This window comes from Amblyomma mixtum, chromosome 1, assembly GCF_055824585.1.
Source record: "Amblyomma mixtum isolate Tamu chromosome 1, ASM5582458v1, whole genome shotgun sequence".
NCBI lineage: Eukaryota > Metazoa > Arthropoda > Arachnida > Ixodida > Ixodidae > Amblyomma > Amblyomma mixtum.
In genome coordinates this window covers 19,287,463-19,301,597 of record NC_143012.1, presented here as the reverse complement: position 1 = coordinate 19,301,597, position 14,135 = coordinate 19,287,463, and positions in this window count along the sequence as shown.

The window sequence follows — 14,135 nt, the reverse complement described above, 5'->3', positions numbered from 1 at the left end:
TTGATCGGATTGCATTCAGTAATCTGTGCTCTTGGTGCCATATCTCATACGCTCTCTGGCACGTGCGCTTTTTTTATTTCTGCCATAATGCTTTTCGTCATTCGCAACCTTTTCTAACTTCAAGGGAGGGACTTCAGTAATTTCCCTGTGAACGCTGCATGTTGGCACGTTTATTCTCTAGCGGGTAACTTTAGTGCAATCGGTTTATTAAGGCGGAAGCCTTTAATGCCTCATCGTTGTAAGCAGGAGTTGTCGACAGAAAATGTCACGCTTTTCAATTGGTCGAAATGCTCGTGACGTCACAGTGCGCGAATTTCAAATGGGGCCAATTGTACTTTGGCTACTAACCATGCAACCAATCAAAGGGATCGTATAGTGATGCTCCTAGTAAGTGGGATTGAGTTTAGTTAATTGCTTAATTAATCAAGCAGCCTAATTAAGATAGAGGAGAATGAAGAGGTCAGAAGAAAGAGGAAAAGAAAAGAAGGACGCGCGTCGCAACGACAACAGCGTCCGCGGAAGGAGACGCTGCTGAAAAAACAGATAAGTACGAAGCCGCGTTCGCTCCACCACCACGCACTTCCCCACGCAGTTCGACGTTGCTCGTTTCATATACGTTGTGTCGAACATCCTAGACAGTTCCAACATTTGACAGGTGAATGACAGAACAAGATGGATAGAAATGCAATAACATAAATATGAAATAGCCTAATTAACCTTTCTAGTTAGGCCGCATAAATCAATAAAACCGAGAACGAAATTGGTAGAGTTGGGGAATCGAACCAGGGTCTCCGGAGTGCGATACGAGCACGCTAGCCACTCCGTAATGCCAGCTGAATGGTTTTGGAATGAACAAAGGCGCGTCTAGCTAATACGGCGTCTTCGTTCACTCCCATCTTCCCCCTTTCCCTTACGGCGAGGTGCAGGTGTCCACCCAGATATGCGAGAGAGATACATTTCCTTTCCTCAAAAAATAAATTTACCGTCCAGCAAGGCGTACCGCCGAATTGGCGATGGCGTTCTGTGGACTCCCTGGCAGCGTTGCAAGACGCTGTCGCGTTCCACTCTTACAGGCGAAGCTTAACATGTTAACCACACATCAGTAACACACGCAGATAGCCACTGGACGCGTCATTCGCTGGCAGCACTTGAATCATCATTCACAACCACATTCGTGGCAGAATGCTGTACTCAGGCTTTCGCCTTGCACCACTTTAGTCGCCAAAGTGACTCCTAATTTTTTACATAATTTATTAACACTTTGAACCTCCTACAGGCGACTGCAAAAAATGGTCAAGCCATGTAAAGAAAACAAAACAGCAGAAAAAAGAAGGCAAAAAATAAGAGAGAGTAAAAAGGAAATTCCAGTAAGAATACTGCAAGCAGTAAATCGAAGACGTCACTTTGTTGTCAAAACGAAATCGTTCTACATCCTATCCGAGGTAATCAGCGTTCGGAAAATTCAAACCTAGACAAGGCAATGAACTGCACGTTTGAGCTGCCTTCGGAAAATAAACGACGTATTAAATCTCATCCATCACTCACGGTGCCGGAGTCTCGCCTTCTTCGGCACATTCAGATGAATGCAGTTATCACCCCGTCCCGCCTCTTCCTCTATCGCTATCGATCGGACCCTTCCTGTCCCAACTGCCCCTGTATCTATGCGGACCTGGCCCATTGCCTATTCTATTGCCCGGCTGCTCAGCAGTCGGGTTCCTTCCCCCCACCCTCTCTATCCATCACCACCTGGCTCGACTGGCTTGGCGCTGAAGGGGAAGAAGAACAGCGGCTTCTGGTCGCCCAGGCGGTCGAAATGCTCGGCCTGTAAATTATGGTTGATTAAAAGTCTTTTACTACTACTACTACTACTACTTAAATCTGTTACAAAGAACGCTATATACCTTACTGCATTTTTTTTTTGCGGTCATTTCTCCTTTAGTGGCAGTTGGGCGCCACTCCTTTCCAACCGGTTTCGGGCTCCAAAAATTACTGCCGGACTGAGCCAAATTTTGTACGAGCTAAGGAGGGAAACTGAAACTTGCCCGCCAACGTCTTCCGCCGCTCGGTTTTTACTAAGTTTCATTATTTCCTGCAGTACGCAAAAGAAGAATCAGACCAATCATATCTGATCTCAGTTCAGTTGAAATGTCGCGTGCATGCAGCTTTCTGAACAAGTAAGTTCTATTTTATGCAGTTATTTACAAACCTAGACACAGGGAGACCTAGGAAGTCTAGCTACTAGTCGGATCGAATAAGGGGTTTGCGAAATTTCTTATCTTGTGCTGTGTCATGAGCATTTCAGTTGGCGAAACGGCATTTTTTTTTTTTTGCTCTCGCACTCTCCTTGAGATCCTCGTTTTTCAACGAACGGGTACGATAGCATCTGCCCGTGGCTCATTAAGAGAGCTCAATCGAAATTTCATTGCCCGCGCAGTGTACTTTCCGGCATTGATCTGTCGCTCACCCTACTATTCAGTACCGGCTCCTCCTGGAACGGCACCTGGCTGTCTTAATGAAAAATGCACCACAAGAGGAACGAGCGATGCCATTGCGACCTCTGCAGAAAGGAGTGCAGGTGATTGCGATCGGTCATGTGCAGTCAAGCCTCCCTGCATTTAGTTCTTGCTCCCTTTCTCAGTCCATGTCATTCGTGATGCCTCGGCTCCTCATTTTGTGATAGTAAATTCAATCGTACTAAAGGTAACTTATAACATGCTCAAGGCGAAAAGGCAGAAGTTAAAAGCTCGTGCATAAATCTCACTCGGTACTCTATGTCATAACCCGTTTTAATGCCAACATAATCTAGTTCTGTCGTGTTATACAGAAGACAAAGACTTCTCCCATGACCTGTCATTACGAAAATAACAGAAAAGACCGCAGTAATATTTCCATTTGGGAAAGGAATCTAAAATGTACAAACGCTATTAGCTTTTGCGGCTTCCAGCACACTGCCACATTGCGCTGAACATATCAAATTTGCCGCTCGGTGGGGTGTTAACGAAGATGAAACACGAAAAAATAGAGGGGCACACGCTGACTCTTACGGGAAGGAACCGTGCGATGCCGAGTCGATGTCGCTGGAAATCAACGCGAAGCAAGATCCATACAGAGAAAAGAAATTTTGGGAAAACAAGGCAATGGGGATGGATGGGAAGTCGGGCCTACGACTAACGCCCCTTGGCCAAACAATCTCGGCGAGGTCACCGACAGGGTAAGCACCGGAGGCACGGGACGCGTAGGACATCACAAGCCCGGGAAAGCCAGCAGAGGGACGCATAGCAGCATATAATATTGACCTCGTGATGCGCTGGCAGTCCCCGACAGGGAAGTCATCAGTGTGACACGCCCTGCCGGTCGATTCTAGGAAAATGCGGGGCACACTGGATATGGATATTCCAGATGCTATTTATTTATTTATTATTTATTACAAATACCTCAAGGGCCCTCGAGTGAGGGCTTTACACGAGGGGTGGGCTAGTAACCTGGTGTTAATAGCAGATTTCTTCGATGTCTTTCTTGAAATGGTCCGGGTTTGTATGAGGGATGGTACTTGCGGGAAGACTGTTCCAGTCACGCGCTGTTTGGATGAAGAAGGAATGAAGATGGGTGACGGTGCGAGCAGAAGGCACGTAAACGGCATTTTGGTGGCTTGTGCGGGCTGAAGAACAATGAGCAAGCTGGACAGGACAGTTGTAAGAAAAGTTATGATACATTTTCTGATACAAGCACAGCCTTGCAACTGTGCGACGTTGCTTGAGGTTAGGTAGGCATGCATTATTTTTGCGATATCGATACCGATATTGATAATCTTGGGTTGCTAATGGCAAAAAACTGGAATGTTATTGGAATAGGGTGGAACGCGCAACCGTACCAGAATCCAGCTTATATGGCTTTCCACGAGTCCGACACTGCTGTCACCACTCGCGCTGGGCGTGTGTTTGGACGGATTTTCCTTTAGAAGCGATAGCCTTGCAATTGACCTTCGTCCATGGCTTGCAACGTGGTTCCGTCGTCAGTGGAGAATGCTGAAACCAAAAGCTCCCAAACTAACCTGCTCACCGGTAAGAACGCTATAAAAGCTTGAAATCTGAGTTAGCTTGTTCGGTCCTACGGCGTAAATCATCAGATAAAAAAAGCGAGGACCGAACGCACAACTACAATAAAGGAAAGAGGGGTTCAGCACTTGAACGTCCCATCAGCAGGGGAATGTCATATAGGAGGGTCTGAGGGTAGGCAAGGGAAACAAGTTGTCAGAAAACATTGGACAAGCAGTGAGTGCGACAATATGTACTTGACGAACCTCGTAGGCTCATGTTTTATTTTCTTCTCTGCTGTAACAGCGCCTGCGAGGCTAACAGTGCGGTCTCACTAAATAGAAATGCGCTCTGTGATCACTTGACTGAGATAATCCTGGGCGTTAGTGTTGGTTTTTAGTACTGAGTGGAGGGCCAAGCATAAAACTCAATGAAGTTATTGCCGTTACTTGCTAGCCTTGGACAAGGATGACGTGTATAAGAGCTTTTGTTTCCTTTTGTTACTGTTTTTTGTGCTGCTAATCTCTTTTCGTGTTCTCCACTTTACGTTCACCTAAGACAGAGAAACAGGAGCATCAAAACACAAGAAGAGGTGACGCAGTGTCACAGGCTGCGACAAATAAATTTTGCAACTGAAATTATGGTGTAGTAACATGCACAAAAGGAAGTTTCGCACGTGATTCGGGACCTTTTCTGATCTCTCTCCTCCAGGTTTGGCCAAGAAAATAAACACCTTCTTTGCATTTGCATCAGTTAGTGTTAGTTTGCGAAAGTGCGAAAACACAAGAAACTATGTTGCGTATTACTTCTTGAGTTGTGCTCTGCATCGATAACGCCGCGCTCAGCGGCTCGCTGGTCTGCGCTTCCTAAAAGCGGACGCAGCAGTTTCGTTTTTTTTTTGTTTTTATTTCGTCTATGAAGATTTACTCGGAATGTATTCTTGCTCTCCGGGCTCTGACAGCGGCCCCCTTGCGTAAAAACACTTACGACCGCCCTATTCGCACACAAAAAATCACAAGACGGTTATGAGTGTGCAAAGCCAATGTTTGAACTTTGAGCGTTGAGTGTGGCATGAGAGGAAAGAAGCCGGGCGCTGGGCCGAGGGATGCTCGCGCCCATCCTTGCCCGTAGGTGGGATTCGAACCAACCACCTTTCCGCAGCCGAGGCGGACGCTCAAACCACTGGACCACTTGTCGCCTTCCACCATCTCTTCGTCCCGGATGGTCCCTCCTTTTGCCTATGCAACGAAAACCAGTACTGGCACCAACGACTCCGAATTCATGTGACGTCGCATCCTGACGCTCCTCGATAGTGTCGAAAAGGTCGGGGTACACGCGGTGCCGTTAAGTAAGAAGAGCAGTCGCACCCTCCGCGGTGACTCAGTGGTTGCGGCGTTCGGCTTCAGATTTCGACCTCGCGGTATGAATCCCTTCCAGGACGACCACATTCCGATGAAACTGAAACGCGAACACGCGTCTGCTGTGCGATGTCAGTGCACTAGGACAACTCTTTCTCTTAGCTTCTTACTTTCAACCCTCCTTCATCTTTTCCTTCTCGAATTGGATTAGTGCCCACCTTTAGTGAAACAGTTACTGCTGCTTTCCTCATAATGAATTATTATCATCAATAATAAGTGCTGTAAAACGTTTACAACCAAAGCGCAATACCATCTTCCTCAAGCGCTTTCACTTGGTTGCATCCTTCATCGGCTAGCACGCGCGCGCGCACACACACACACACACACACGCACGCGCGCGCACACACACACACACACACACACACACACACACACACACACACACACACACACACACACACACACACACACACACACACACACACACACACTCGCGCGCACGCACGCACGCACGCACGCACGCACACGCGCGCACGCGCGCACACACACACGCAGACACATTCCTACGCATGTGAAATTGGTCATAGGAGCTCAGAGGAAGCTTGGGCTTGTTGGTAGAACATGACACACAAAATAGCGCAACAGCACACAGGAACAAGAAAGAACACACACGAGCGCTAACTTCCAACAATTTATTGTGAATCGCGAGGCGTTAATATACACTAAGTGGCCGCATACATTGTGAAAGCGCAGGAGACGAACATTTTAGTGGTTTCTTAAATAGTCTGATTCTTTGCGATGTAGTCCAACAGATAGCTTAGCGTTGCACGTGTCATTTAAGCTACAAGTGACTTCTTCCTCAATAATTTCGTGAGTTAGTTTGCAAGCATTAGGAGCGATGACACTGCATGCTTCATATATAGTTTTGCACTTGCATTTGGACTTCCTCAATGCGCATCAAGAAAACTACTTTTTCTTCTTCGACAGCAACGCCTGAAGTAGACGCCCACCTCCTCAGACTATGGGAAGCGAGACGCAGTCTCACCAAAAGATGGCGGAAGCAAAAACACAACAGGAAACTAAAACTAAAGATAGCAGAAATTACGGCAAAGGCGGAAGAATATGCGATGCAACTCGCGAAACAAAATTGGGAACAACTCAGCGACTCGCTTAGGGGAACTCTAGGCACGGCCAGAACCTGGAATCTCTTAAGAGCACTAATCGATCCGACCAAAATAAAATCAGAAAACAATAAAGCCATCCACAGGTTCATCCACTCCTTTAAAGGATCAGACATCACCCTACTGGAGAAGGCACGAGAAAAATGTTTCGGCGATCACAACCCCCCGCGATACCAAGGAACGTATCGAGGAGCCGAAAACGAGAAACTCGACCGCCCCATAACTGTGGAAGAGGTTTACGCGGCCATAAGAAACACCACCAGAAACACGGCAGCCGGAGCGGACAGAATCGACAACGCCCTAATCCGCAACCTGAGCGACGACCTCATACAAGAGCTCGTCAGCTTTCTTAACAAACATTGGGAGGCGGAGACGGTTCCCGAAGATTGGAAACACGCCGAAGTAATAATGATACCTAAACCTGGTAAAAAGCTACAAATTGAAAACCTCAGGCCCATATCACTCACGTCGTGCCTTGGCAAACTTTACGAACGGGTGGTAACTTTAAGACTGCAAAATTACATGGAAGACAACGACTGTGTACCACATACCATGTTCGGCTTCAGAGCGAAGCTCTCGACGCAGGACGTTCTCCTCCAAATACAAGAAGATGTCCTGCGAAACGTACCTCGGACGGGAGAAAATGTCATAATGGCCCTGGACATCAAAGGGGCATTCGATAACGTCAGCCACGAAGCGATCCTTACGGGCCTAGACAAGCTGGATTGCGGGCGCAGAATCCACGGCTTCGTCAAAGCCTTCCTGTCCGACAGAACTGCCACCATCGGCATAGGAGACCTTCGATCGGACAAAATTCGCACTCCAAATAAGGGAACACCCCAAGGGTCAGTTATCTCCCCCTTACTTTTCAACATAGCTATGATAGGCCTAGCTCGAAAACTAGAGAACATCGAAGGCATCAGGCATGCAATGTATGCTGACGATATAACAGTCTGGACAAACACGGGTTGTCTCGGAGAGAAGGAAGAAAGGCTACAGCAAGCGGCCTCTTGTGTAGAGCAATACCTCGCAGAAAGAGGACTCGCATGCTCGACCGAGAAATCGGAACTGCTGAGAGTCTGGAGAGGCAAGCAAAACCGGACCGTCCCAACCAACGAGGACCTAAAACTCAACGTCTACCTTGACGGGACACCCATACCCGAAAAGACAACAATAAGAATTTTAGGCATGTGGGTTCAATCCAACCAGCGCAGTACTCACACTTTTACCCTGCTCAAAGCAACAACACTACAAGTCTCACGCATGATCACCCGCATCACCAACAGGCGACATGGCATGCGTGAAGAGGACACACTCAAACTAGTCAGAAGCCTTGTAGTTAGTAGAATCACGTACAGCCTACCCTACCAGTGCCTCAACAAAAACGAAATACAGCAAGCGGATGCCCTGCTACGCAAAGCGTATAAGACAGCGCTCCGACTTCCGCGCAACACGTCAACCGAAAAACTCATGGCCCTGGGATTACATAACACCTTTGAGGAGCTACGAGAGGCGCAGCTTGAGTCGCAAAAACTCAGGCTGTTGCAGACAACGACTGGAAGAGCGCTCCTGCAGAGGCTCGGATACCGCGAGCAGATGCGAGAAATGACGAGGACGGCAACGATCCCCGACGAGCTTCGCAAGACCCTCAAGGTAGCGCCAATACCAAAAAACATGGATCCCAACCTCCATCGAGGCAGAAGAGAAGCGAGGGCCGACTTCATCGAAAGAACATACGCTCCTCAAGCCACGACCGTGTATGCAGACGCGTCTTGGAGAGGAGGAGACACCAAAATCGCTGTGGCGGCGGTGGTCGATTCGTCTTTACGCGAAATGACCAGCGCGTCTATCCGAGGCTGCACAGCTGCAGAGTCCGAGGAAGTAGCCGTTGCTCTAGCGGTGGCGGAGGGCTATAGAACCGGGCGGTCGCTAACAATACTCACCGACTCTCAAACAGCCTGCCGAAATTACATGAATGGCAGGATAGGTCGTCACGCGCTCCGTATACTCCTCGCAGCGAGCGACAGAATTAAAAAACAGGAAGAACAAAGCGACAAGATCCCACACAAAATTGTGTGGGTACCGGGGCACACGGGGGTGGCAGGGAACCAAGAGGCCGACAGGATAGCTCGAGGATACATTACTTTCCGAGCATCCGATGAGCCCGCGGAACTCGCGCCAGCACCCAGGGATTACTCGGCCATACTACAAAACTACAGAGGCAGAAGATTGCGGTATCCCCCACCGCACAAATCTCTCAGCAGAGAGGAAGCTGTCACTTGGAGACAATTACAAACAGGCTCTTTCCCAAACCTACATATACTAAACAAAATGCACCCTACCATATACGCGGACAAATGTCCCTGGTGCGACGGAAAGCCTACTCTCTATCACATCACATGGGCCTGCCAAAAGATAGACGTGGTCCCCAAAATACAAAACCCGAGTGCGGAGCAGTGGGAGACTCTGCTGTCCAGCGACCGCTGTGAAGACCAAGAAGGTCTGGTACAGCGAGCTCAACGGGCGGCAGTGGCCAGCGGAGCCCTGGACTGAGGGCAACCGACCACTGATTAGAGGCGGACGACTTCGACAGAGAAGACTCCTGGGGGTAAAATCAAGGAGAAAACGTCTCTGAAGATGCTCCCAAACCGCAGGAAAAAGGACTAGAGTAAAATAAAGTTTTTCCTTCCTTCCTTCCTTCTTCTTCGACGCTGTCAAAGAAATATGACAGCCTTTGCATGAAAGCCTTTCAAAAGAGCAAGTACTGCTCCAACACAAAGGGTCGCGTGCGTTTCTCTTAGTTACATAACAGACTAAGCCTTGCAATCACTCCGCCGACAAAAAGCTTTCAGCATATTCATGAAAAAAAATAATCTGGATTTGGGTTCAGACTCCTTTTATGTCGTCGCGTTAAAAGAGTCGGTCCCTACCACGCAGGCTTTGTTCGGTGACACCGTACCGTGCAGACATTTTCTGAGTTTTCGAAGGCTCGTACCATGCAAAATAATAAACGAGCTGGTAGAAGCGAAACAGGGAACACAGCCGGGCCTGAATGCAGGACTAAGGCGGGTAACTTGCTTCGCATGAATGCACCTCAGTTTCTATTACGGCTTTAAATGTAGAGCCCTGCTTTCATATTCTTCTTTCACAAACATTTTCTTTTTTTCCCCCGCTTTGAAAAGCTTTCCATCACCCTGTGCCTTTTTTACCTCTCGAATGGGTGATGAAGCGACACGGCACGCTTACTGGCCTCGCGTATCAAACAAGAGAATGAAAAGGGTTCCAGGACTTTCTGGAGAACTTTAAGATGAAGAGAACGAACACAAGTGTTTCGAGACTTTCCTTGCTCTTTTGAAACAGCAGAACAAACAAAAACGTTCCAAGACTTTTTGGAGAACCTTCAAACGAAGAGAATGAACACAAATGTTCCAATACTTTCTTTGCCCCTTTGAAACAGCAGGACGAGCAAAAGAGTTCCAAGACTTTTTGGAGAACTGTCAAACGAAGAGAATGAACACGAATGTTCCAAGACTTCCCTTGCTGCTTCGGGGAAATAGAACAAACAAATAGGTTCCAAGACTTAACTCAGGGATTCTTGGAGGGCGCAGGTTGGTGATCGGTGGTGTATGAAGCTTCTGAAGGGTGAAAGTGGGTTGTTTGTCGTTATGCTGAAAATTCTGGCGGGTGTAAAATTCAAGGAGGGCAAAGGTGGGAGGGTAATGGGCGAAACTTTCCTTCAGGTTGACGGCGGCATGACGCAAAACCAGACGGACAGATTTTGGGGATCAGAGGAATATTAATGCTATAACGCGTTAAAATGAAGCAAAAGGAAAAGAAAAACTATCACGGAATGAGAGACGATTTTCGAAGGCACAAGAGGCCAGTGGACTCGACCGGCACCGAAGCCAGAAATTGCGCTAAGAAGAGGCGAAGAACGGTGATTTTACGCTCCTGCTGAAAAAAAAAAAATCAGGGGGCACTTTGTTGACCTAAAGTGCGGCGAGGCGAAAGCCTTAAGCGAGGTGTTGCTGCTTGTGTCACTGATGTGTGGTAAAGTTTTTAAGCTTCGCCTCTAAGAGTGGACCGCGACAGCGTCTTGCAACGCTGCCAGGGAGTCCATTGAACGAAATCACCCGTTCGGCTCTACGCCTTGCTCGCCGGTAAATTCGTTTTTGAGGAAAGGAAATGTATCTGTCTCTCATATCTCGGTGGACACCTAAACCTCGTCGTAACGGGAAGGGAGGAAGATGGGAGTGAACGAAGACACCGTATTCACTAGACGCGCCTTTGTTCATTCCAAACCACCGAGCTGGCATGGCGGAGTGGTAGCGTGCTCGTCTCGCACTCCGGAGACCGGGGTTCGATTCCCGAGCTCGACCAATTTCCTACTCGGTTTTATTTATTTGTCTGGTCTGACTAGAAAGGTTAATTAGGCTAATTGGTTAAGTAAGCAATTAACTAAACTCAGTCCCACTTATTTACAGCATCACTATACGATCCCTATAATTTGTTGCATGGTTAGTAGCCAAAATACAATTGGCCCCGTTTGAAATTCGCGCACTGTGACGTCACGACAGTTTCGACCAATTGAAAAGCGTTACATTTCTGTCGACAACGCCTGCTTACAACGATGAGGCATTAAAGGCTTCCGCCTTAAAAAAAAAAAAAAAGAAACATCGCAAACTAGATGGGACAAACAAGGGAAGGAAAAGACCGCTCTCGCTGACTCGGAACTGAAGGTTTTCCTACTGTTCTGTGTCCATCTGATTTTTTTGCTGTTTTTTTCACCATAAACATTCGCCAACTGTAGTTGGATACAACTCAAAAACGAAGCGGTAAATGACCTTAAAAGGAGGCGCTCCCGCAAAACGGCGTCAATAATTTGTCACCTCCCAGCTGCACCTTCCAGAAAAATATGTCGGCTACGTGAAGCATTGGCTTAGAGTAAAATACTTCATTAAAGTAAAAGCATCTAATCGTGAAGGGCAAATGGAAGAGCTCTCGCGGAATCACAGCGTCAAATGACTGTTCGTGCCGTAAGTTTCAACTTCGGACTCCTTGCGTTGACGGTGGTGAATATTTTTGACTTTTTTAATGCAAAAGTGCAATTCATAATTACTAGTCATGTCGAAAACTACGTTGCCTTATCTCCCGTCTCTTTTGTGCAAGAAACTTTTTTTTTCTCACTTCGCTGTTTATGAAAAAACAAAAAAAAAAACAAAACATGCCATTGCCTTAATGGCCCGACATGGTATCTGTGATCAATGAGATAAATACAGTCGTTTATACAGGAATCGGCAGAAGTTATCTACAACTGTGGGCAGAAATTGAAAACTATTTACATTGTTACAGCTGTATTGCCCGCAATACGAATGCTGGTCACGGCAGGGTAAATATGCACTGACTGACTGGCAGTGAAGTTCGTTTCATCCATCTCTCCCTCATCTATAGCAAAGTGGTCAAGCTGATCGCTTAAAATATGTGCAGAAATCAGAAGGGAGTGAAATGATCCAAGTCTAGTCGCCAACTTGTCTTACGGGCAAGCCAGCATTCTTCGAATCTCACAACACGCTAAGTTGCGCTTCTATTTAGACGCGAGATTAAAGCTTCATCGAGGCTCCATCTGGAGATGCCGCCACAACATTTTTGCGTATAGCCGCCTCCTTTATCCAATTTTGCACAGTCACGTTCGGTGATAAATGAGAAAGTAGCGGTTAATCTCGTGATATTTTTTTCTGAGTCTTGCTTCCCAGCGTTGAGAAGTAAATCTCTTACCCTGGTTCTAGTCCTTGCTGCTGATGACTGTTGCATCTGTTAGTTTGTTGCAACTTACACTTTATGTCAGCGCCTCTCTCATTTTGTTTGCTTCTTGTTTACATTTTGTGTTGCCATTTTTGTTAGTCAACTGACCCTTTATCCTTGAGTCTTTTTTTCTTATTTTGAAAGTCACCTTCGGACACAGAATGACCTCGCACAAACAGATTCGCGGAGAAATAAGGCTGACTAGGAGAGCGCATCAAGAGCACGAATTCGAGGAGCGCCGTCGATCGGACAGGCCGCCTCCTGGCCGAATGCCCGGCGAACACACGCACACTGTTCTTGACATCACCCGATATGACGTGACTCAATATCGGCATTCCTCTTGTTCTGACAAGCATCTGTTGTGTTTTTCTACGGCTTTACTTTCGTTCGCTCATTTGGTTCCTTTCTTTCTTTCTGTGCTGGCGGGCAAGTAAAAGGGTGCGTCGATAGGAAGGAAAAGTGTTATTTGCTAAAAACATTTTGGCATCGAATTCTAGGGTCGAGTTGGGAAGATCTTTGACGTGTTTTTATTTTGTGCACTTCTCTAAGTGAACCAGGCAGGCCAGCCCAATCAGGAAGCAAAGTGGTCGGCAAACAAGCCAATATCAAGCGCTACCCCGCATTGACGGGCACCACCAGGTTTGCTTGAGGGTGCCCGACACTAATGAGAACCAAGCAAGATCGACCATGTGTGCGTGCGCTTTGGTCAATGGGAAGGCACCTCGTTCGTGCCACTGAAACTGGTCTTCAGTTAGGTGAACTGGAGACCAGTTTTTTTTTCGTGAGGAAAGTAATATACGCTCTTAGTGATTTAACTTCGATAAGAACCTTAGGCTCTAAAATTACTCTATGCGGGAAGCTTGTTCAAATAGCGCTTCACTTTCATCATACTTGTTACTGTAAACATATTAACTGAATAAAAATGGTACTAAACTTTTTTTCTTTTTTTAAGCCCACCTCTCTTGAACGTCACTTAATCGTGGGGTGTATAGGGATACTGTGAGATAGTGCTATGAAAGTATTGAATGGAATGGCCCAGCCTTCCCATTCTTAGTAAAATCAGGCTTTTAAACTTCGTGCTGCGGTCTTATCGAGTGTTCTACTTTCATAGGAAGCCGACAGGGTGCGTTTTTACAACAAATTGTAAAAAAATTTACAAGCGTACCGAACAGCGACCTGCGAATATACCAATTTTTTGTGTGCAGTCACACAATATACGAAATTTTCGCAATTTCATTCATAAACAGATTATCTTTGAAAAAATGCTTGCTCAAAATTTCTGGCTATCTATTATGCTTGTATTTTCTCTGAACACATAAGTAATTTTTTTCTTCGATACTGAAGTTTCTCGAACAGCGGCCTACCTGTAAGCACGACCTTTAAAAGATAACGTAAGCTTTTTGCAATTTAAAATACCTTTAACATCCTGCACAAAAAGCCTAAGGCTAGCACGTTCCCTTTGGGCTGGAATGATGGCGTAGCGTTCTCGGCAATCGTTGCTCAAAGGGATGCCCGACAATAAATTCGACCCACCTTAGAAGGACATAAACACTTGGGGCACACCCACTACACCGAGTACACGGACAAATACCACAGGCTATATGATCAGAAGCTATACAAAGCGATAGAGAAGTTGCGCTCCGGGGCAAAGCGAAAGTTTGATGCGCAATAAGGCAACGCCCTCTATTGTCGGAAATTGGGACTGTGCGCAGACACGCACTTAACCTGTGCAGCATCTCGTCTGCTCCGGAACGGAGGTC